Here is a 14,367-nt window from a genome sequence, read left to right as displayed (position 1 = left end):
TTTTTTTTTCACCCACCCCACCCTCATCAGGCATCCTTCATTTTTCTTCTCTTGCTCCATTATTACTAGCTGCTAACTCTGGAGATGAATGAGATAGTGTGATAGGTTTTGTGTGTTTAAGATTTGTTATGTGTGAGCAGAGAGCTTCCCTGAGGCTGTGTATGTGTCTGTGTGTGTGCGCAAATGCAAGTAGTCTAAGTATATACTGTGTGCAGTTAAGAATATCTTTTTCTAGGTCTGACAGTTAGTCCAATAACCCTTTATGTTTTCCCATCAAATACATTTATCTCTCACATTAGTTGCAGTGACTATTTTAATGCAATTTGTGCAATTACTCTGTATTTTTAGGCCTTTTGCCTACTGCAGGGATTCCAAAGAAAACATTTTTGCAAGGCTAGTGTGTCTGTGTGTGTGTGTGTGTGTGTGTGTGTGTGTGTGTGTGTGTGTGTGTGTGTGTGCGCGTTGTTGTGTACATCAGTTGTCTACCACCTGTTGTCCCCTGGGCCACCTCGGTGTGACAGATTACCTCAGCTGGCTTGGTAGCAGTTTGATCCTCAGCTCTCTGATATGAGCTTTGGGTTATCGCTGGCAGCACCACTCACTGGGAGTGCTACCTTCCAGAAGGTCCAATGCAACTTCTTTTTAAACCAAGTAATGGCCTGATGTCAGGTCAACAGATACACATGACTATAGATCACAGTAGACAGATCTCCAATCTACAAGGTGCCTGATGTACTTAGAGTAGCAACTTAAAAGCTGCACAACAGTTACAGAGTTTAACTGCTCACCATTCTCTGACTAAATGCGAGCGTCTAATAATTCTGTTATCCTCACAAGACTATACTATATGCTGGACAGTGTTGTGAGTGTAGCACTGATTTTAACACAATCAATTGCTTTCAATCCACAATTTGAAAAAAAAAAAAAAGACTCTGTCACTGACAGGATACAGACCCAATCTTCCTGTTTCCAGCTGTCACATTTGTTTGGTTTATCTCAAGAAAATGTACCCTGAGCTGTTTTTTTACCAAAATGAACTAGTGTAGGGAGGTATGAACAACATTTTTATCATGGTATTTTCTGATATCGCATGATGCAGCCTTTTTAAATAGGTTCATTATTATTATTATTATTATTATTATTATTATTCAATGTGCTTTATACATTGCACACTAAATAGTGTAAATTATTAATTCCTTCCTTATAATACAAAATACACAGACATTGCAACAGCTTCTGTCCAGCCTTTCTCTAAGCACTACACTTGACAGAAGCTCTCACTTAAAGGTATACTCCCTCTTGTGGCACAAGGAGGTAATAACTCTCTTCTTCCCATGACTGAGTGCAGTGCAAACAGACCAAAGTGACATACTGTTGCTGCACATCAGTGTCATTTTGTAAGCGTACAATTATTAGTGTTGCACAATTGTTTGTGCCACAAGTTATTGTATAATGTTAAAGAGAGTTGGTTGTGTGTTATTAATCATTGTTATAAAGCTATAACCAGTGGTAAGAAAGTTATTCAGTTAATAGAAGTCCCCTTTTAACACATCCTAGCATGCAGCAAAGTGGTCTGCGCCTGTGTAGAATTCACCTCGGCACAGATCTAGTTCTGTCTACATGTATTTGCGCTGCCCGATGCAGAGCTACAGCGATCGTTTCAGTTATGCATCAGTGTGGTGGTAGGTGAAAATTTCACATCACAGGTAAAATGTACATTAGGTGGAAAAATTGGCACAAATTGGATGATAAAGTGCATTTTTGTTCTCCTCCAAAAATGACCCATCGATCCAACATAAGCACAAACTACAGCCCTCCTCAGTACTCTTTTGAAAAATGCTTTCAAGACTATTCGCTGGTTTTCTGCCACCATTCGGAACCAGATGTCCTTGTACAGTTGATTACGATTCATCTTGTGACACAGGTCGGCGAGGCTTCCCAGCTGCACTTGCAGCTGCATCGCAATCAACGGGCCAGGGGTGAAGCTGCAGCCGTGATTAGAGCTGGACTATTCCAAAATAGTTCCTTCATTCATGTCTGCTCCTTTAATATTTGTCCCTGTTCTCGTGCATTAGTTGTGTGACAGACCAAGCTTAGTGAAGGTAGATAAACTCTCTCTTGAAGACTTTGAGGAAAAACAGATGGCAAAATCAATTTGCTTTTGAGACAGTTTGAGATGGATTTGCAGGCTTATTCCTTATCCTAGAGATAAGAGTGTGATGTGGTGCTTCCCTGCCGTCTGCCCTGTGTCTTTCAGCTTTGGTGCATGCATTACTGGACCTGCAAATGAGTGTATAGCGACAAAAACACCACAAAATCAATGAGTCTGTTTTGAGTGACATAGTTGAAAAATTAATGCAGCTCTTGATAGTGCTGCATGCAAAAATAAATAATTTAAATCTGTCATGATGTGTTAGCTTTTTATAAAAATCCTATCTTTACATGTAAAAAGAGGCTAAAGTTAAAAAATAAAGTAAAAAAAAAACAGTTACTTTGGCTCATTGCTTCTTACAAACATATACAACATGGTCACCTATCAGCATCCCTATTGGCCTTGCAATAATTGACAATAACTTCCTTCTTACCTTCCCTTCGCCTCCACCTGTCGCTCTGTCAGAAGCAGATTTCACAGTTGGGTTAAGTTTAGCCCTTTGGGCAATGTGATGGCATTTTACTGCAATGTCAACCCTGTAATGCAGCTCCTGTTCATTGTTCCGAGATTCAAATAGGCTTCATTATTAAAAGCCTGTGCGCAAAGTACCACTGTAGCACTGTGGGCGTTGGAGGAGAAGACTGAGGTGGCCGACTAAGCCAACGCTTCCATCCCCAGTTTACTACCAAGAAGTCTTTTAAATGCTACGGGTGCTTGACTAAGCTGCAGAAATGATAGGTTTGAATGATCTGTGGTTTCAGTAAAATGCCATTGTTGATCCATGTTTAAAAAGCGCACTATTGACCTTTGTGCTCCTCATCTCTGCCTCATATGAGGCAGAATTTACAGTTTATTTTCTAACTGCGAGTCACACTGGGCAAAGCCTTGAATTTAAAATGTTATGCTTGTTATACAGAAGACATTCTTGCCGTTTCCATTCTGAAAAGGGACGATAGGTTAAAAGTTTGTGATTTTTTTTTGCTGTTAAACGAACTGTGAGAACAGATGTTAGCAGAGGGGTCGACCAAAGGTCACATCATTTTCTTAAACAATGTGCTGCAGATCATTTCATATTTTAAATTCTTCTCCTTGGAAAACCTCGAACACAAGACCAGATACAGACATGTGACAAACACTTCAGTCCTGACTTGAAAACCTTTATTTATCTTGGAGAAAAGATGTGCTGTCGGAAGTCTGAAGTGAAAGCTTTTGCTCCACTGAGGTAGGAATCAAAGACGTGCTCTCCACTCAGCTGAACTCTAATAATCTTTTTCCTTGAATCAGACCCGGTGATTTTGGTCACAATAGTACATTTCCTGGAGGAAGTTTGGAGTGCCAGTGTGATGCAGTAAGGCTGACGTTAAACAAATGTAGCAGCTGACAGGGGAGGGAGGGGAGGGCAGGGGAGGGGAGGGGAAGGGAGGTGGGCGATGGTTGTTCAGTTGGTTGCAATCTGAAACCTGAGCGCTCGATGCCACTTACTTCGCCCAACGTTTGTCTCATGGAATTTATTGTATATTAATTGCTGTCGCTGTTTAAGCTCATGCAGGATTTTCAATGTATCAGCACTTTTCTTTGACATTTTTAAAGCTTTCTATTGAGTCTTCTACTGTGACTGATTTCATCATGTTGCATTAGATGTCTTTGAGGTTTTAATTGCTAATTGTGGTTAATGTAGCTGTATAAAGGGCATTGTAGCTTTATGAACAAAGTCCCTAATAGGGTGATGCACGTTTCCTGTAAAGGGAGGCAACAGAGGCAGAGAGCAGCAAGAGCTGCGAGAGGTGCTTATTTATAAAGCAGCCGATTTATCTCTATTAAGTATTTTTGTCTGCACACCGTTTGCTACATGTGGATGCAAGCATTGTTCTTTGGACTGTAAAACCAGTAGTTTGTCTTGTACAGTCCGCCCTGTAGCATTTAGGTTGCTTTAACATGCATGTACAGAGGCATGCACAAGTTTGGGCACCCTTGGTCAATTTCTTTCTTTTTTTTTTCTTTTTTTTAAATTAAAATAGCTATGGTAGTCAATGATGACGTGATTTCCAAAAAGCATGAAGTGAGAGACTTTCTATTTCCATCTTTTATAGTTTCAAAAATGAAAAGACACAAATCCTTGCTGTTAATGCAAGAAGACACCTTGATCTGTAAATGATTGACACACAGATGCATCCAGTCTCTCAGCGCCTCTATCTCTCTCTCTCTATCTCACTCCCTCTGTTGCGCCAGCGTTCACCATCTTTCCACCCCTCTCAATGTAAGACAATCTAGCTGATGCTGTTATCACTCAGTGTTTTACAGCAGGTCTTGTGTGTTTGTCAGGCTCTGAGTAAGAGCTCTCAGCAGTGCTATGAATAATGGAATCACAGTGGGTTTGTGTGGGTTTATTTATATGTATGTGCGCTCCTGTGTGTTTTGTGTTTGTATTAAAGTGGATATTCCCCGCATTGGGCCAAAGCAAGCTACGAGCAATCTATTTACATTTTCAACTAATGCCGTGCCACGAGCATTTGGAATTACTGTACAGCACACCTCTCGTACTAAACAATGATGAATACCCGAGGAATGAAAATAACACATGTTGAGACATTTTGTGTCTTGACTTGTGCTGTTTTAAAGCCAATTAATTTTTTTAAAAAACCAAACCCAAACTGTCTACATTTTATGAAATGGTTTGCTCTGTTGTTTACTGAAGGTGAAACCATGCTTCCTGTCATTTTTAGACTTATTATTTGACATCACAAATGAATTATCCAATTCTTTTTAGAGAGCAAACTGCTCTCCCAACTTATCTGTAAATGTTTTACAAATTGAAACAGTTTTAAAGCGTGTAATACTTAACACAATTCCATCTTGGCAGCGGATGCATATCAGGTGTCTGAGGAGGGCTACACATAGGTAATTGGGCAGGTAAAGGGAACAGCTGTGTTAATGTTAAATGACATGCTGGTATAAACATCTAGTGGAAAGCTTCACCGATAAGACATTTTCAATTACAGCATGAAGACAGTCAGACAACAATTACAGCACATATCCTTCAACCTGTCAGCCCACCAAATGAGATTTCAGACAGACACACACACACACACACACACACACACACACAAGGGGGTGGAATGCAAAGGCAAAGTCACGCATAATGAAGCACATTGAACACAGGAAAAGGTGCAACACACCAAACCATCTGTCATCATGGTCAACGGCAACACACACACAAAGCCCAGAATACACTCAAGCATGCACAACAGAGTGTTAATGGAAGAGCCAACATTTTTGCTCTAACAGACACACACAAGGAGATGCACAGCAGGGGGTTCAGGCTGGCATCAGCAACAGAGCTGTTTACAGACAGGCCACTCGGCAGGGAGACACTGTGACATTTCAGAAAAGGATGGTTTTAGTTTAATAAACGTGGCCCTCCAGGCTTAATTGGGAGTGTCTGGAGAGAGAGAGAGAAACCGAGTCCGTATTTACACTGGTAAGTGGATCGTAGCCTGTCGGATGAATGTAATCCCGCCTCACTCGGCATCACTGCTGACATGTCATGACCCAGGATGTCGAGCCTTCACTTTTTTGTGGGGAAGGGCACAGTTTCACAATTCCATGGCGTATTAATGAAAACCTTCAAATCCAGATACACAAGAATTTGAATCTACTGGGCAGTCACAGAAATGATCGTAACCTGGGGTAATGGGAGGTTAGCTTTGTTTTTTTATTTTCACAAAACTTGCCGACTAATAGTATACAAATTCATAGCGTAAATATACGGGTCTGGGTACGCTCCTTCCAGAATGCAGTCATTGCATCCAAGCGGCCGTAAACCTCGGGTTAATTTTGAAACTATTAGACTAGATTTAACCAATCGGTATGAGCCGAAACTCTACCACCGCTGCAACTGCATAAAAAAAAGAATAAAACGCTTGACTTTAACATCGGTGTGTCCAGAATACAGCAACAGCAGAAAACTGAAGCTGTGGGCAAAAGTCTGGCACAGACAAGGTAGCTCCAGCTTCCAATTCTTCGATACTTGGTTACGTTGCTACAACTGTTGGTGTCACTTCATCTCGGCCAACGACCACCGCCATTGTTGCAACTACATTTGAAAACAAACGCTTAAATTAAGTCATTGCATTTCAACACCCCCCCAATGGTTGCTGATTGGCTGAGTAAACCTTAAAGCGAACAGGGTTTGCCAGGCTAGAACTGAGGGGCCTTCTGTTTCTCTTTATACAGCAGGAATACAAACATTAGTAAAGACAAACATTTCAAGTCAGACATGAATTTTTTTAATTCCCCACCATTTATCAGATTTTTTTTTTAATCCACATGCTCATGTGAACATAAATATATGGTTTGAATTGGAATGCCTGGCTTTTTGTTTGTTGTCACAATCATTGTAATAGTTTTTACTTATGCTGCTACCACAAAGAATATAATTGAAAGCTCTTTGATGCTGTTGGTATGCTAATGCATGAGCTGTCATTAAGCTCAGTACCACTGAAAGGCGGAGAGTTTCTTTGCTTAAGGCTTGATGTGACTTGATTTATGCCCAGTGTAAATAGTTGCTGTCAGCCCACTACTCCATTATGTGTCACTACATACTGTCAGCAAGCACGGTAAATAATCACTAAAAATGAAAACAATCATAAAACATAATTTCAAATCAGTACAATCGATATGACAGGCTAGTAATCACAAAATGGATGAATTTGACAAGTCACAGAGTAGGATAAATAATGATTGTTTGATGCTGGAAGTAGTTCGCTCTAAGAGATGTTTTCCTGAACCGTTTTATACATTTTTACTTCCAGTGAAATAAAACCTGACCTGAGATGATTACTATTGGTATGCTCTGTCACACACCCAAAACTACAAGCATTCAATGTATTTTATTTGTATGTAGCATTCACAAATTGTTATTAAAATCAGAATATCTACATTATATTTTCATTCTGGCACATAATGATGCACAGTGGTCGATCTGCTTCAGAGATGTTTGTGGTAAAAGTGGCTGTCCCATACATTTAAAAAAAAAAAAAAATGGAATATTAGATAATATAGAAGCAATTGAGTCTGTACTCGTCTCATCATATATGGCTAGTTAATCCTTAACAAGGCTTCATCCAAGAGCAAACTTTGCAGAGCTATAAAACGTACAAAACAGAAGTAATTGACCATATAATCTGTTGCTGTCTCTACTGTCTGTCATTAGTTCTGTCCTCCTTCTTCCTCCTGAAAACTGTCTTTCACTCTGTCTCCGGCCACTCTGGAAACATTGACCTCGTCCTGCCACCCTGCGTTTTCAAAGGCCAGAGTTAATTACAGTCGGTAGTGTAAAATGTTGCTTGATTATTAAGATGTTGCACAGAAATGTTTTGGTGAAGGAAATGCAATATTTGAACAATGGTTTTCATCTTAAAGTTCTCTCTGTAAGAAGAAAAATAAGCTGCTTCATGTAAATATTGCACAAGTCTGAGAAATCTGACTGCAGTTATTGTACTCCATAGTCTGTACTGTGATGCAATGGCCCTTGAGGTTTATGTCTTTGAGGTGTTTAGATTTATATTATCTTTGTGAGGACCCACATCTGACAGTCTGTTGTTCTTGAGGACATTTTCAGAGATTTTCACAGTAGGAATAATTGTAGACATTGAAATAATAGATAATATGAGTTGGATCAGACCATGGGCAGGACTAACATTAAGTTGGTAGGAGAAAAAAAAGTAAAAGTTTGATTTTATTTGGAAGTTCATAATTACTGTTACTGTATTATGGCATAAATTAAATCAACATTATTTTTAAGGTAAATAAGAGACTGTCAAGAAGAAACACAGATGTCTAAATACTTGAAATGTATTGCATTGATTACAGTAGCTTGAGAGTAGAAACGTGTGTTGATAGGTGAGTGTTTTTGTATTCATGAACGTGTGTGTGGGGGGGGGGGGGGGGGCTACACGGCTGCTTCTGTTCGCTCATTTACATTGTATCTCAATTACATTTCTCAAAATTGGTGGTGCTTTACCTTCCTCTGTCTCTCTTTAAATCAGTCACTTGATGAGCATTAGAGGTTCTTGTTGTCGCTCTTCAGTCTGTAATTGAAAACAAATGTGGAGAGGGAGAGTGTTTAATTGGGGTTGTCAAGCAGGGGGCGGGTTTGTTGGGCACCTAGAGATCTCCTCATCTCTTTGCATTTTAACAGTTGAAAGAATAAATTATGCAGATTCCAGTTTTTGCGAGTCCTAGTTTGCGATGTGAACTTGCGGTGACTTCTGCTCGGCTCTTTTTTTCCCCTCCCTCTTCGAAGAGAGTTACTTCAAAGCCTGAAAGTGATCAAAGACAGTTGAGAAAAAAAAAAAAATATTCCCCAACGTACCGGCACCCTGCATACATGCATACAGCTTCTGCCTGTCTCAACACCACACACTCAGTCAGAAAACAAAAGTAAGCGACATCGTCTGATGTTTTTTTTTTTTTTTTTTTTGTCTCCTCGAGCGCAGCCCTGTCAGACATTGCAACATTTCAATTGATTTCCTTTTTCCCTCGCGTGTGCGTGTGTGTTCTATTTTGGTCTATAAGCCAGGAGACTGAATTAGTCATTAAAGGGTATGTATAGTATGACATGGCCCAGATAAAACATCACAGGCCTTGACTGAAGAGCAGACTTGTCATAAATGAAAGTCAATTTTAGAGGCTGGAGACAGCTCCTCTAATGTAAAAAAAAGAGGGGGAAAAAACAGGGGTTATTGGGGGTTCAGCGGCAATGATGACTGTGTTTCGTGGCAGTTTGTTTACTCTGTCAAAAATAACGTAAAACACTTAATACTCGTGTGTCCAATAGTTAAAACATACATGTTTTATCTGCCATGTAATAAATGAATCATTTAGAAGCAGACCTCGTTAGTAAGAGGGGAGGAGATGGGGGTCTGGGAAGCTGATGTAATTAAGATATCTCTATCAAATATCCAGCTTTTTCATCTGCATACTGATGAGCTGTGTGCGTGAGCCCGAACTTCTTGACTCACAGCTCCATCAACACGAGTACTCATCTAATGTGCAAGCTGCCTCCACACCTGTACAGAGATCACGGTCCTGGGTCAGTCTCGGTACCGGCCTATCCATGCATTCACTTATCTATTTCTCCAAGGAAACCGTTCATATTCATTTAGCGCATAGCTGTTGTTCACCGCAGTGTGTACAGACTAACGAGTAACTTTTGCTAATTAAATCACAAATAAAATACAGTACGTGTTTGGTGTTGGGGAAAAAAAAAAGGTTGCTGAGGTTTAGCACTGTTTGTGTACTAAAATGCACCCGAACAATCTCAAAACACTGTTAGCAAATTAAATCTTCTGACACGGTAATGGTTAAGTTACTTACTTTTCTTCTTAACTTACTAGTAAAGTATTGCTCATAAATTTATACAATGGAATAAGTAATGAGTGCAGCGTGGGTCTTGAGTTTTATCAAAGTTATCAGGGCATTTTAATTTATACTTTGGTGCTGGGAACAACTCTCCAGATGAACCACTCTCCAGTGATGATGAACCTGATCTCCGTTATCAGTCTGCGGTGCTGTTCCTAAATACTCTTCATCTCCCACATTTTCCAGATGGAAAAGAAATGTTGATCACTCTGTGTGGCTCGGTTATTTACTTTGACTAGTTTTTGGACAACAATGGAGCTCTGTGGCACAGAGGAATAAGTTAAATCAGGCTTTTAATCTTCTAGATAATCCCAAATTATTTTTTTTCCAGTCAACCAAAGATAGTTTTTTTTTAGGTGAGTTCTCAGTTTTGCTGTTCACGTGAAATTGTGTCTTGCGATATTTGCAAAAAAAAGGCATTCTTGTGAATATGGATGTGTACCCAGATATGTGGATGAGAGCAGCTCCTCAGCTCAAAATGAGACATTTCCATTCAGAGTAGTGCTGGGTGGTATATCCATTCATCTGCTTTGTATTTCCCCATACTGTAGGACTTTTATCACACACCACTATGTTGGTGCAGTGTTGAAGTAGTTCTTGAATATTTTTAGTGACCTATGTGCACTCATACAACTTAAGTGAACGCAACCAGGTAACCGCCATATCACTATGTTGAGACCCTGCAGAGAAACATGATTTGCGTCTTGAGAATTGACCCCTATTAACTGCAGACCAGGCTCATTATCGGTAATAACCTTATAACAATTATTAACCCCCAACTAACTCCATGGCAAGTAAAGATTTGTGACACATCAACAATTTGTAATACTAATTATTCTAAATTAACAAAATTACACGACTGAGCGGCAAGGCTGGACAGAGACTTGCAGCGATGGATTGCAGTTTCATTGCATTTTGCAGAACACCAAATCAAGGAGGCATTCAAACTGACTCTTTATTCAAGTGTGCAATATATGATGACATTAAAATGGAAAGTAGAAGTCACCATAAATCTACATAATGTACAGTCATGCAAAACAAAACAAAAAACACCCTGAGTCAAATTCTGTGAAACCATAAGAATCTCCAAAGTTATTTTTGTTGTTTGAACCCACTGTTATGCTACTTTTAAAAACCACAAAGGTATGCATTTCATATACAGCCATTTGTCAAAATGTGGGCAAGTGTATGTACTTAAACTTCTACAAAAATGTCATCCCAGTGACAGTGGTTTCACCTCTCTCTCTCTCACACTCTTCCTCACCCTACGCCTCAATCTTCTCATATATGACTGGAGCAGGAAGTGAGCCAGTGACCTCGAGGTATGGAAGGCTTTAACTAGCAGTAGGTGTCTCTCAATCTGCCAGACTGCAACAGCCAAGCTTGTTAGTCACACTGGTGGAACTGTGGACACACGCACGCGCACACGCACACACACGCACACACACGCACACACACGCACACGCACACACACAAGTGTCCTGTGGATAGACTTAATCCAGCCATTGAATGCGGCAAGCAGTGATAGCAGAACTGGGTCAGTTCTAGAGAAGACTGGTATGAAACCGTCCCCCTCAGGGTGGATTGAGGTCTGAACTTTGGTTGAACCCCCCCCCCCCCCCTCAACAAGTACAGCCATACAATGGAACCTCTGCATTTGAATCCGTTTGAATTAATGCTAACAACTTTACTGATCAGGCTAAAATGTGGGCTTAAGCCATGGGAAGAGTATTTTGGACATGGATAAAGTAGAGTAGCTGTAATTGGGTTTCCTTCATGCTGAGATTAACTAGGAGAGAGAAAGTTAAAAGCTGAGGAGCTGGGAATGACATTGAGCCTCTTCACTTGCAGGTACAAATGTTAAGGGTGGATTTTTTTTTTTTTTAATCTTTTTTTAAATACCTGTTTAAGTCTGCTTTTTCTGTTTCTATTTGGGGGGGGATTCTTGAGTTTATATGCTCCCAAAAAAATGGCTTGTTTAGGAATTGTGTTTTCATTTAAAAGTGAGACTTACTTCATTAGGCTTTGCTGACTTTCATCATAATGGTTACAATTAAGAGGAGTATGTTTGCATAAGGACAGTAGAGACATTTCCCTACTGCATATTTTTAGAGGACAGATTTGTCCCTACCAATATTTTGAGTGAAGTCATATTACATCATTCAGATGGCTACGTTACCAATTTAAACATACAAACATTTGATTAAAAGAGAAGGAGTTGTCTGCAGACTCGTGTCATGTTGGGGCCAAACCTTTGCCCTTGGTTAAAATAATGAAAATGTTGAAAATTGACTGTCCACTCCTGCCAGTCTCACCGTTTACATCTTTTTCATCTGCCTGTTTTGAAATGTCTACGAAATTTGATACTGCAACTTTATGAAATTCATTAAAATAGTGTGTTGTTTATGCAGTCCAAAAGAAAGTCTTTACTTTTGAGCGAAATGACACTTTAGTGCAGTTACAAAACTTTCTGTGGTTGGAACACACTATCGCAAATGCATATGGTGGAGCGGACTCTGATGTCCCAAGAGGCTCATGGGAGAGAAATGTTGATCTAAAGCCATATTCAACAGAAACACTGCATCCTTCAACAAGGCCAGAATGTTGGCAACCACACTGTAATATTTATATTGTTTGTGTTTGTTAATATTGGCAGATGAGTGGAGTAGGGGGACAGATACAGTTAATCTTATTGAATGAAATAGCTCCATTTATGGGGAAAAAAAAAAATTCCCTTTTCACATTTTATAGATAGTGTACATATGTATGTATGGTAGTGGACAAAAATGAATAAGTAAACAAACAAACAAAGGAAGTGTGTTGTGAATTCTGTACATCGTGTACATTCATTTCCTCTACAAGTACATTTTCAGTTCTTTCTTTTGTGGTTCCACCCATTTACAATTTGAGGCTGCAATTGAAGTGGTAGTTCTTGCCCACAAATCAGAGGGAAGCTAGAATATAGCCTTTCAGAGCCATTTCAACTGTCATTACTCTCTACAATGGTAACACTTTGTACCATTAGGCTTCAGCAACCAGTCAAACGGATGGTCCTTCTGAAATTTGTAGAATCCCCAAAAATGCAAAGTGGCTTTTCATACCACAGTAAAGGCCAGCAGTTACTGAGACAAAGTAGCCCTTTGCACTTTTATTATTTTTTTATATTTATTTTTTGCTTTATGTGTATGTGGATTGGAGAATGAGAAAGACCGTGTGTGTGTGTGTGTGTGTGTGTGTGTGTGTGTGTGTGTGTGTGTGTGTGTGTGTGTGTGTGTGTGTCTGTTTCTGTGTGTGTGTGCGTGTCTGTGTGTGTGTGAGTGTGTGTTTGTGGTGAGACTCTTGGACTCTTAACTACACGTGTTGCTTTGTGCATATTATTTCTCATTCTGTGCTGTGTGTGTGTGTGTGTGTGTGTGTGTGTGTGTGTGTGTGTGTGTGTGTGTGTGTGTGTGTGTGCGTGCACTCATGTGGTTGTGCATCTTATTTTCGATCACCAGCTGCAGCTACTAGGCAGCTCATCCCATCCTTACATTAGAGCTGATGTATGTTTATTCAGCAGCCAGAGGCAGAGACTGGGGACCTGATTTATAAACCAATACAGCTTGTTTTATGGGGGATTGATCTGCCTGCGTCTCCATCAGTGAAGCGTTCTCCTCGTCTTTATTCCGAGTGACAGCAGGTAATAAAGGCACGACGGTGACAAAGAACAATGAAAATGTTTACAATTGTACCGTTTAGTGACATCACCTTTTCTGACATTCCTATATTACTCTGCATTGCTGACATGTTGGCAAACTTTTTTTGCAGTAAGAAAACACAAAGCAGCAACACGTATATTGGAGGCAAACACTCAATAACTGCATTCTAAGATTAATCATATCATGGTTATGTAACAGACAAAAGGATACAACAACGTTTCACTAGAAATGAAAGTTGCAACTTAGGATACACCCATGATTCTGTGGTTTTATAATACACACTCATAATTTTCAACTGTTTGAAAAAACAACACTGAATTAACATTAGAATTGTTTTCACCTCTAAATTATCTTTTTGCATGCACCTAATATTTTGGTTTTTTTCATACAACATAATCTGGCTGCAGAACAGACCGTAGGTTGAGTCAAAGTCAAATATTTAACTTTTTTTTTTTATTGGCTGTTTGAAGCTTGCTCATACAATATTTCTTCATCCAAAACACACACTGGAGATGCATCCAAAATAAACTGAGATTGAGTCCCTTTTTAAGGAACACTAAGTTATTGGAAGGAAAAAGTGTGAAGTACCTCTGACCTCCATTGTAAGAGAAGATGTCCCATTACTGTACCATATTCCAAGAGAATAATTTTAGTTACACTTGCTCATTAAATTTATCAGAATATCTCACACGCCAGTTTTAAACGGTTTTCTCTTGTTGTACCATCAGAAGTAAAACGTAGGGCAGACCTACAGTATACTGTGAATTTTAGGTTTGATGGCGCTACAATGCTTCTGTTGACTTTAGATTTGCCAATTAATAATGCATTCATCTCTTTTTGACTCTATTTGGCATCTTCTTTTCCATATCAATCTCAACATAACTGATTTATAACAGATATATCTGTGGGGGCTTTTGTTTTTATATAATTTTTTTCTATGGAGGCCAGATTCTAATAATGACAGTAAGCAAAGTGCTCTTTTTTTTTCTTTCTTTTTTTTTTGTGGCCTCAGGACAGTTTGTGTGCACATGATGGCACAGATTAGAATAACTTTCTCCTGAGTATTACCGACAGCACGACCACATCATAGACAAC

At 39.5% G+C, this 14,367-nt stretch overlaps 1 protein-coding gene across 3 annotated transcripts in view; it reads left to right on the top strand.

The window, feature by feature from the left end:
* Positions 1 to 14,367, top strand: part of LOC138201224 (ephrin type-A receptor 6-like) — a 163,925-nt gene that overhangs the window by 46,556 nt on the left and 103,002 nt on the right. The window lies entirely within an intron of this gene.

Source organism: Embiotoca jacksoni, unplaced genomic scaffold (assembly GCF_022577435.1).
Source record: "Embiotoca jacksoni isolate LCO1_2020_lvr unplaced genomic scaffold, fEmbJac1.0.p SCAF_2, whole genome shotgun sequence".
Taxonomy (NCBI): domain Eukaryota; kingdom Metazoa; phylum Chordata; class Actinopteri; family Embiotocidae; genus Embiotoca; species Embiotoca jacksoni.
This window is presented reverse-complemented; position numbering and strand designations above follow the sequence as displayed.